Here is an 11062-nt window from a genome sequence, read left to right on the forward strand (position 1 = left end):
AAGAAATTCAGTTTTATTACACTTTCCTCCCCCTTAGCCTCCCTCAATTTTATAGAGGGGAGGGTGATGTTAGGGCTTCCGGAAACTGAGGTGTGGGTCTCTGGAAGTCAGGCTATTGATGAGAAAGCTTCTTCCTTCCTTGTAAGTCACTAGGACATTCGTAGATGGAGGGAGACTCCTGTCCTGCAGGACTGGGATCTCTATCAGTTAAGCATCGTTTTTCCTTTAGGGCAGCCAGGAGTGCATGAAGAATGTTACACATAGGGCATGGGGAGAGGGTGTAGGGCGCCAGCTTCTGCTTTGTCCTAAGCTTGCCTTCTGCTCCCTCATCCCTAGGACAGGAGCTGGGAGTGAGGTGACATAGTTCAGAAGAGGTGGGGGTAGGGATTGTTGAGGCAAGTCTTGAAGGTGTGAAACGGTCATCCATTAGAGGGAAAGCAAACTCACCGGAGAGACAAGGGAGTTTGAAGCCAGGGTTGAGTATCCACTGGAGAATTGTGGTCAAGTGTTTTAAAGTACAGCAGGTTGGCTCAGCTGTATGATTCCTTCCTGGTTTCTGGTGTATGCCGCTGGCATTGGTAGAATCATTTCTAAAGAAACAAAGCAAAAGAGGATAAGCCATTCTTTCAGAAACGATGATGAATCAAGTTTTGAACATGCTGGGTTTTGAGGCACAGGTGGGACATCAGTGAAATAGCATGAGTAGGTAGTCAGTTACATGGGCCTGGTGGGTAGGAAAGAAACAGATGGTCGTGTATCAGTGGGAGAGATGTTGGCTAGGGAATGGGAGCTGAAACCAAGGGCACAGTTGATATCACTACAAGAGAGGGTAGCTTGGAAGAGAAAGGTTAACTGAACCCCCGGGGAAACCCTGATGGGAATGTCACATGCATTTCTCAGGCATGCCAATGTTGAAACAGATTACTGTAACTCCTGGGGGCCAGAAGCCATGTCTTTGAGATTCATTCATTCTCTGCCTCTGGCATAGCGTGGGCCACATTGAAGGTAATTCTAAAATTCATTCCGATTTGATTTCATTGCACTTTTCATTTACCAGAATCTTGTCATGGTTTGCTAGTGTATCATTTTCTCGAAAAGATTAAATAGGGACCATTTTACAAATATGGGATGAATGCCTGAAGGGATTTTGTTTAATTCATTCATTAGCTCGGGAACCACTAAGATGTTACCACCACTTCAAGCAAGAATCTCAAGGCAGACACATATACAATCAGTAATACTTAAACGAATTTTCTTTGATAGATGCAAATAGATATGCAAATAGAATGCAAATGGATGCAAAACTGCCTTCTACCAAAGGAAAGGGGGTCAACTGTACTTCCAGTGGACAAAATTCATTTACAGATAGCTAGACAAGATCATCTGCATCCACATCAATTATGTACAATCTATAGAGTTGCAAAATAGCTCAAAGACAAGAAAGGCATAGAATATCCCATAGAATTGGTCAGCCCAGAAGGGTACATGAGACAACACCTGTTTTCCCTTGGAAGACACTATAATCTTTTAGGTTCATTTCAATGTCTTTCGTGATTTTGCCTATGCTTTAAAAGAAAAAAAAAAGTTACCCTTATCATTCTTATTAGTTTGAAAAAAAACTAATAAAATACTAGTCTGTTATAAAATACACATGGAAGAATGTTCTGGCACTATCATACCCAATTTGGGGTACTAACTGATTAGGAAGATGAGGCAGAATTTGGGAGCCCGTAGGATGAGTCTGTTTCCGGTTGGAATGGGAAACATTTAAGAATCAAACTAAATGATCTCAAATCCACTCTGGAATGAAACAGGTTATAAGGAAAATACAGAAGATGTTGAAATGGACCTGTTGGCTCATTGTGAGCTTTCCTGGTCGAATGGAGACCTCTACCATGATGCTTGTCCTCCATGTCCCACCCGTCCCATACCTGCTATCCTGGCACCAAAGGGCCACCAGACTTTAGGCTCAGTCTGCAGTTCCAAATGGAAACCCTCTGTTCCCACAGTAGTGGACAGGATGACTCTGGTTGCTGGTGGAAGCGTCAGCTGCTTTAGTCCAACAGTTCAAGAGAGGATCAGAAGAGCATAAGGACGATATTGGAAAAAAATGCTCGGGCGAATTTCCAGAACACAATATTTCTCTTTGCAATTTTTGAGTGTTCTGTAGCCAACCTGCCAAAAAAAATGTGAAAACTATAAATAGAGAGGAGTGGGAAGGAGAAATGAGGACCTGTCACAGTGCCAGCAAAAATAGGGAACTGAGAATCTTCCAGAGATTCAGAGTCAAAGGGGGTTAATATTTACTTAGAAAAGAAGTCGTGGGCACAAGTTCTAGGATGAAATGAAGGCAAGAGAGGGAAGTTAGGGAATCGAGAGAGAGAGAGACTTGAAGATAAAAAAAAGTCAACTTAAAGTCTCATTCCTCATTAAGGAAAGTACAGATCAGAGAAGAGGGGGAGAGACTGGGATATAGCTGATCGCTGATTGTGTCTGGCTCTGATTAGAAGCTTTGTATCCACTTTTTAATTTAATCTTCCAGCCTGTTTCCTGGATTCCAGCTTCTATTTCCTATGAAGTAGGTACCATCACCAAAGACGAGAGTCAAACATGTAACAGTAGTCAAATCTTTAACAGCGTGGACAACTAACTAACCAAAAGCTGTCCCGGGGACCCCTGCAGAGTCAAGTGTTACACACCCAGTGCCTGGATCGCGAGGCCATGGTAGGGATCTTGGGAAGGGTTCAGGGTAGGGAGACACACAGCAGGTTCTGGCCAGAGGCTAGTCACCAAACTTTGTGTGGCTGAAGGGGTGTTTACCAGCTGAATGTCAGCTCCCAGATGAAACTGAGGGAAATGTCCTTTGGGAAGGTTTCCGCTGACTCTCTGCCTTTCCTTCGTCCTCCCCAGGGTGTTCCATTAGCATTTGGGGTCTGGGGTCTTGCCTGTTGCTCCTGGCTTTGGTGGGCCACGCCACTGCCACAGCCAGGGCTCCAGTGGCAGTGAACTGTATGGGGTCTTGACTGTCACCTCCTGACTCTCGGAAGGAGAACAGGCAGCAGGGATTTTCATTCTTTGTTGGCACCTACTCTCTTCAGCAACCCCAAGATCAGTACCCCAGGCTGCACAAGCTCAGGTTCATGTCTTTACCAAAGGCCGGCAGTAATTTCAGAAAGGAATGACAATGAAGGAAAAAAACAGTTCAACTACTCGCTCATCTGGACTTCTAGGGCAGGTGGGGTTCCCAGGCAACTTTGTTCCGTCGGTCTGGCACCCTTGCCCCCCCCCCCCCCCGTGCCTTGGTGATGAGTGTGGGCCTTGCTGTTTGCGCTGCCTGAATTTGCCCTTGTCGCTTATTAGCACTGTGGCCCTAAAATTCTGAGAGGCTAAAAGTCATGCCTCTCAGAGCCAATCGGAATAGCTTATTAGACCTATTGATTCTGGCATAGTGGGCCTGTGGGGAAATCTCTCTTCTTCATTCCTCCTCCTTCTCAGTCTTCCCCTCCTCCACCTCTTCCTCCTCCTTCTTTGATGTGTAAAGCAAGGTATTTGGGGAGCAGGGAATGATGTGATGTTTGGGATTTATTTTAAAATATATTCCAGACCTCCCCTCTCCCCCAAAAACAAAAATACAGGCACTTTGGGGGCAGTAGAAGGAGGAGGGCCTATGAAACAGTTGGGGAAGCAGAGTGATAAGTACTCGGAAGGGCCAGGATCCATACACTTTGGTGTATGCTTGAGAATTTTCATAATAAGTGTAAACAAACAAAGACCAAATAATGAGGCTTTCATTCCCTATATCCAAATGACCACAACAGGGCATAGAATGCACTTTCATTGTTGCTCCCCTGGCAATTTATTCTGATTCTCCAAATAAGATTCCAGCTCTCATCCTACCTGTCACAGTCTCTGGATATTGACTGGGAACATTTTCCTCAACAAGGCCTTGCCAGGCCCACTGCTAGGGAATGTATTGTTTCAGATTCTGTACTCAGGTTTTAAAGATTTTTTTTTATTTATTTATCAGAGAGAGAGGGGGAGAGAGCGAGCACAGGCAGACAGAATGGCAGGCAGAGGCAGAGGGAGAAACAGGCTCCCTGCTGAGCAAGGTGCCCCATGTGGGACTCGATCTGAGGATGCTGGTATCATGACCTGAGCGGAAGGCAGCTGCTTAAGCAAGTGAGCCACCCAGGCGTCCCTGTACTCACGTTTTAAAAAAAAAGTGACCAGTTACCCGTTTGGAGTGACTGGAATGTAAGACTCACTGTAAGCCGTTGTCTTGCTGTGTCCCATCCCTTTCTAAGGACTGATCCTGCTATCTCTGGGAGATCACAGCATTGGGAGGGGCAGCCCAGGCCTGGGCTATTACAGCAAAGCTGCAGCCTGAAGGGCGCGCGTGAGATCTGTGGTTTGAGCTGTCAGAGTCTCACGAGTTAAAAAAAGAGAAATGAATCATCATTTGACCATGACATTCCCACTAAAGGGGAGGACAGTGGGAGAAAGAGCAAGGGAAGAGGAAAGAAAAATCTCAAAATAAATGTGGGGTGGATGGCAGGAGGAGGGGGGGTCTCGGAAATTGGGGGCAGGTGTGGCGATCCAACCAACGCTAGCCACAAACACACGATTCCGCCCATTCTAGAGCGGACTGGACATAAACATGCTCGCACATCTACTTGTCGGCTGCGTTTTGTCGGCGGGCAGGTAGCGAGGTGATTCTTTAAGAGCTCTGAGAACCCAAACTTGTGGCCGACCCGCAGCTGAGCTGAAGTGGAGCTGGGAGCTGCCCAGACGACCCGAGGCTGCCAGCTGACCACCTCCCTCCCTACAGATCGCTGGAGCCAAGCTCGGCGGGGGAGAAGCCACGCTCGAGGGTGGGTGCCGGGGCTAAGGGCGGAATCCGGGTTCCCACAGACGCCTCCGCGCCCAGGCGGCTGCAGCGGCGGCGCCCGGGACTGGAGGCCTGACACCCGGACGCGCCCCCCTCTCTGGACAACCGCCGCAGAAGTAAAGGGCCAGCATCCCGCCACGGCTATGCTTCCCGCGGGACAATCTCGGGAGAAGGTCCTGGAAGAGGTTCGCAGGCCGATTTTCCGAGGGAAAGGGCGAGGTGGGGAGGGAGCGCCCCTGACCCTCCCCGCCCTCCCTTCTCCCGCTCACCGGGCATCAACAGCGTCGGGGCTGCCCTGCAGAAACGTAGGCGAGGTTGTAGTGTCGCCCTCTGCAGCTCGGGGGCAGCATCACCTGCTGGCTCGACGGTAGGGCCTGCGCGCCTCTCTTGGCGGAGGCAGGCGGAGGCAGGCGGAGGCGGGCCTGTGGCGTCCTCTTTCATTGGCCGGGCAGGGGCGCTGCCATGTTGGAGGAAGCGGTGCCTTCTGTGCGGTGGAAACGCCGTGGCTTCACCGGTAGCGTCGGGGAGCGCAGACTCCTACCTTTCCTCCTCCCTCGAGGGTCGGTGCTGAGAGGCGGCAGCCGGCGGGATGGAGAGAAGTAGGATGAACCTGCCCAGGGGGCCGGACTCGCTCTGCTTCGACAAGGACGAGTTCATGAATATGCACGCCTGGGCTCTGCTCCCTGGAGCCAGGCCGTGGGTGGCCTGCCCTCCTTGGCCCTCCGGGGCCTCTCCTCGGGCTTCTCCTGCGGGCTTCCTGGGCTGTCCCCGCCCCGGACGGGTCCTCGGCGGGGACCTCACTGCACTTCGCAGTGAGTCTCTTGGCCTCGGGTGGGCTAGGTGCATCCTGGAGAAAGCACTCCTGTGAAATCGTGCACATTGAATGAAAAGGCCTGAAAGTTCAGGGCAAGTGGTTTTGAGCTAAACGTAAAAGCCCCGGACCCGTAGGACCCGCCTCTGGTACCGTGCGGCACAGTCAGACCGCCGCTCCCCCGGCCTGACAGAAGCCTCCCAGTGCCTTGTGCCTAGAAGCTGAGCGACTGTGCGTTGAACACATCTCTGAACACACGTACTTACCAGGAATCGGGTCAAAAAGGCACTTAACCTAACGTTTATGCCTGACTTTCGTCTTAAGCTCCCGGAATGGGAAATCTGAAAGACTGCACTGTCCTTACTGGTTCTGGTCCAGTACTACAAAGCATACCAAGCTCCTTTTCTAAAGTTGCCCTACTTCTCTTGGTGAGGTCAGCCTGAAGCTGGCAGCAGATAACTGTAGGACATAAACTTACAGAATAGAAATTTAAACTGAAAAGACTTTACTGACAGGAAAGGTTCGTCAGACATAGCCTTGAAAATGTCCCAAGGTTTGAATCAGAGCCAGGAGGAGCTTTATCTGTTTTCTGTATCCCTCTGGGTCTGTACTTAAACTATCAAAACGTATATGTTTAATTTCTAAGGATTGGGATTTAGTAGCTGGTTTCAGTGTTAAAAAGTTTTGGCTCTGTAGGTACCTAAAATTCTGAAAAGAGTTTGAATTTCTTACTTTTTTATGGCTTCAAGTCATAATATGTTTTTTTCTTTTTTGGGTTAACCAGCTAGTTCCTTTTTGATACTTGCATTCAGATCACATCTCCCAAACTCTGGCTTTAAAAGTGCTTATGTCTGGATCCTCTGCGGTGTGGCCATATCATTTTTAATATGTATGGATGCCTAGACGAAGGTATATTGTACTCTTGTTCTTGTATGGTGATGTTAAGCCACTGTAATAAAAGGTGTAAATTGAATGGAGTGTCTGAAGGAGAGCACAGCGTGAATTCTCTGATCCAGAAACCTTTTGTTAACGAAGGACACGTGATGAGGAGAGAGGTCATTGGAAGAAGAAAAGGCACACACACAGACTTAAAGAATCTCAAAGCACGGAAGTCTCTTTAGCTTGTCTGTCTTTGGACTTCGTCAGGCTTTCTTTGGGCCTAACACTAGCATTTTCTCGCACTTCCTCGCCCCGCCATCTTTCTCACTCTGAGCTGACAGAATGCCTTTGGTCAAAGCAGCTTCGGAAAATAGAAATCTCAAAATAGCAGTTCTAAAGTAGGACTTAGAGATAGGAAGAGAGCAAACTGGGAAAGTGGCTAGAATGCCAGCAATTCCATATTCTTTCAAGGCTCTGACATTTCTGAATATAATGTACAATTTGTAGTGTTAATGAACGTGACCCCTTCATACATAGAAGGAAAATACATGGAACAGCTGTTCTGTGTAAAGTGGTATTGATCTTCTATGTGGGAGCTGGAGATAAAGGTTATATGCAATTTGTGTTTCCGTCAGAGAGATGTTTTGTTAAGTTACAGTTCTGAGGCAGAAATGAGTGGAGAGCTTGCTGTCGCGGTTGTATTTCTACATAGGTGTCTTGTTTGGCACATTTTGGAATGAGACTGAGATAGTAGAAAGGGAGATGGGGTGGGGCTGCGGTTGCACCTTGGACACTGCATACATTGAGGGGTCCACGTTGATGCAGTCTTCACGGTAGAGCTGCAGTCAGGTTTACAGCAGGAAGTTGCATGGTCATATCTGTTGAGTTTGAGCTGACTGGTGGCAGGAGACTACTTAAAAAGTCATGTTTATGAGATCTAATGAGAAATAGAAGGGGAAAGGTATGCAAAAGAGGTAGGTGATCAAAGTGCAGGAATGGCAGATGGGGAAGGGTCACCTGGGGCAGAGGCACTGGCAACATCATACTTTTTCGGCTTAGAAATATGAAAATCCTTTGGGTTGACAGCCAACTAAAAGATAAGCAGGACATAAGGTATTGGTAGTAGGGGAGAAAGTGGCATAACAGATAAATTAGACCATTTACATGGGTGTGCTATTGACATCACATGTAGCCTTCCTCTTCCATCTCAACATATGACTTCATCTCCAGTTTTACAGAAAAATTAGCAGCCATCCCACGGGACCTCCTCCATCCTGCTGATCATGAGCCCATTCTTGTATTTGTCCCCTTCTCCTCCTCGCCTGGTACGGGGAGGGGCTCTCCTTCCTCCTCGGGTTCAGTCTCCACTCTGGCTTGGAGTCCATGCCCTCCCGCCCTTCCAGGAGCCTGCGAGGATCCTCTCCCCTGCACTCCTTCCCATCATGCGCTCCTGTTTGATTCTCTCCCACTTGACTGCTCCACCTCTAGGTATTGCCCTGTCACTGTCGCACATCACAGCCAGTGCTCAGGGGTTGACTTGACTTTCCCACCTTCCACCCTTCAGGCCCTGTCGTTCCACTAAAGAGTTCTTACCAAAACTGTTTCTAAGTCAGCGCACCTGACCTTTCTCTGTCTCCTTACTCGACATCGCAGTAGACCAAATGCTCTGCATTGCTTCCTGTCTTTCTTCTACCTCTCTGATGTGTCTCCTGTGCAAAGTCATGCTCCTGGTAGCCACTGAATGCTAATTATGGGCTCAGCCCCGTGTTCCTTTCTTTCCCTAGATGACCTTTTGTGCAGCTTCATGACCACCTATCAGCAGGTCAGGCAGATTCCTGTCTCTGGCCCACACACCTCCTGAGCACCAGTTCTGTGTATCGGACTTGCTGACCTTTCTTCTCGGATGTGTCTGTGGCCCCTCAGACTCATCAGGTTCAAGACGGAATTCATGAGCACCTCCTCCACTGAAAACCACCTTTCTTATTCTATTGCCTCTCTCGGTAAACACTTCATCCGTTTAGCCTGGAGTCGGGAAACCAGAAGTCAACTCCTACTCTGTCACCTTTCCAAAATCTAGTCTGTCACACCAAGTCCTGTGGATTTCGCTTCCTAAACCTCTTGAGTCCATATACATATTTCCATCACTTCTCGTACCTTTGCAGTGCGCCCTTGCCATCACACCGTAGAAGCTTCTCACCCAGTCTCCATGCGCCTTCCTTGTCTTTCTGGCCCCTGGTCTACACTGCAGGCAAGCCACTCTTGTCAGAATGCGGATGTGATCTTGTATGTACCAGGTGACTGGTCAGTCCACCAGCTCTTGAAAAACCATTTTCCCACGCACTCGAACATATTTCAAAGAGAATCAGTCCCCCATGGGGTAGTTTTCCTTGGTAGACAGTTTGTTTCTGTGCTGAGCCAGTCTGCCTCCTTCGAACTTCTCTGTGTCAGTTCCTCTCTGGAACTTGTGGCTTCGTTGGCACCCCGGGTAGGCACATGATGACCTTTTCCATGAGAAGTGAAGGCAGGAGCCCTCTGGACGGTGAATGTATGTACCCTCATGTTCCATAGGTAAAAGAACTGTGTGTGGGGGTGGGGGGGTAAGTCCTTGAGGCTCCTCCCTGTTCTAATTGGGTGAACTGGGAATTTTGAGACAGGCAGCAGGTCCTGTGTGTCCTTGTTTGCAGGGAGCATGCATTCTGATGGACAAAACGGAAAAGGGGAAGAATGAGCAGCTGCTCAGATCTGTTTGTACTGTGCTGGCTGATTAGCTGTGACCTGCAGATGTGGGTCCCATCCTCGGCTCTGCTCTCTGCCTGCTTATGTCTGACTTGGGGCAAATCACTGGCCTCCGGCCTTCTGTTTGCTTGTTAGTATAATGAGGTGGTGTTTATCTATGTGATCTTTGCCGGCTCCTCTGAAAAGACTCCAGTCCATCCTGGATTGCAGATAAGGAAACTGAGGCCTGAGGTGTGATGACTTCCTTTAAAGCCACACAGCTAGTTGGGGCCAATCACAGGCCAGATCTCCTGACCCCCACGCATCAGTCCTTGGAAATCCTACTGTAATATGTTCCTTTCCAGAGGCCACAGGTGGGAACTGAGGGAAGTGGGACAATCAGAACATTAAGAATAGCCCAGAAGATGGCACAATGTCTGCATGCCTTGGCACCTGCATTTCACCAATAGGGCCACCTCTTACCTTAGAAGAAGTTCCCACAGGGCTGGTGATCTGGATGCCTGGCCTGGAGCTTAGCTACGGTAAATGGGACCAGAGGGAAGTGATGGCTGTTTGAGGTGGACTTTGTTGACGGCGGCTGGAGATAGAAGCTGACAGAGGAGGAAGAGGGAAGAGTGAAAGACGGCAGATAACCGCAGGCCCGCAGGTCAGCCACTGTTGCCCAGGGTCACCCATCCCCAGGAGCCGTCTTCGTATCACAGGAGCTGAGTGCTTACCCTGTGGGTTCTTAGTTCGATGTCACGTCTTGATGACAAGATTCCATTCTCTTCTGCATCAGTTTGAGACAGACATCGTAATGAAATTCTAATTAGCCAAATATGGAATGTAAGCCTGGAACTCATTTTATAGAGATATTTTCTTATGTGAACTACTTTCCCTGATGATAGAGGAGTTGTGACGATGTAACATCAGATATAGTTTATCTGATTGGCACTTGTAAGAAGGGTTCCCGGCAAAAAAGAACTGTTTTTTTGTTGTTGTTGTCCTCCCTTTTGATCTTTTCCATTCCTTTTTTTTTTTTTTTTGTCTTGTGAGCAGTCATCTGATTTATAAAAAGATGCAACAAAAAGTAAAATGGTACAAGATAATCAGTTTCAAAACATAAAAAAATGAGTGTCTTTAGCCATAGCTCAGAACAGAGGAACTGGGTAAGGAGAATTGCTTGTATGAACTGGCAACAGGAAAAGTTGGTAAAGGAGAGCTGAGGAACTCTATTAAGACATAGGAGTGAGGGGCTCCATCATCATCTGGCATTTGCTCAGTGTCGTCTATATGGTTAGAGATGTCCATGATGGGAACTCCAGCAATCTTCTGGGTCTGGGTCAGCTGATGCCACAGTGTAACACTCTGAATTACTTCCGTACTGAGCAGTCATCTGCATAGTTTGTCTTGTGTGTACGTGGTAATCGTTTGAGTCTTGGCTCTTTCGCAATCCTTAGAGCCTCTTGATACTTTCACCCCGGTTTCTCAGTTTCAGCCATTACACAGTCAGTTGTACAACTGGTACACTTGGCACACAGCCCGTCCATCATTGACCGGTCAAGTTTGGCCTAAATAGAAAAGTTGATAAAGTCGGTACCAACCAGGATGTGGTAAGTCGGCCCAGCTGTGTGTTTATATTGGAAAAAGCAGGAGGGATGTTGGGGGACTTCTCTTTCCTTGAGTGCATGGGATCCTTCTTTTCTTTCTTTTTAGGTTTTAATCTGTCCTTCTCTCGGAGAAGGATCTCAGAGCTAAGCATTCGCTTC

The 11062-nt window shown here is 48.2% G+C and overlaps 1 long non-coding RNA gene across 1 annotated transcript; it reads right to left on the reverse strand.

The window, feature by feature from the left end:
• Positions 1-259: 259 nt before the first annotated feature.
• LOC131820533 (uncharacterized) lies at positions 260-5433 on the reverse strand. Its single transcript, XR_009349675.1, has 3 exons — positions 5158-5433; positions 1932-2175; positions 260-590 (listed from the first exon to the last, which is right to left on the reverse strand). It is a non-coding gene; the product is annotated as an uncharacterized LOC131820533 (long non-coding RNA).
• Between the last annotated feature and the right edge of the window lie 5629 nt (positions 5434-11062).

Source organism: Mustela lutreola, chromosome 18, assembly GCF_030435805.1.
Source record: "Mustela lutreola isolate mMusLut2 chromosome 18, mMusLut2.pri, whole genome shotgun sequence".
Classification (NCBI taxonomy): Eukaryota; Metazoa; Chordata; class Mammalia; order Carnivora; family Mustelidae; genus Mustela; species Mustela lutreola.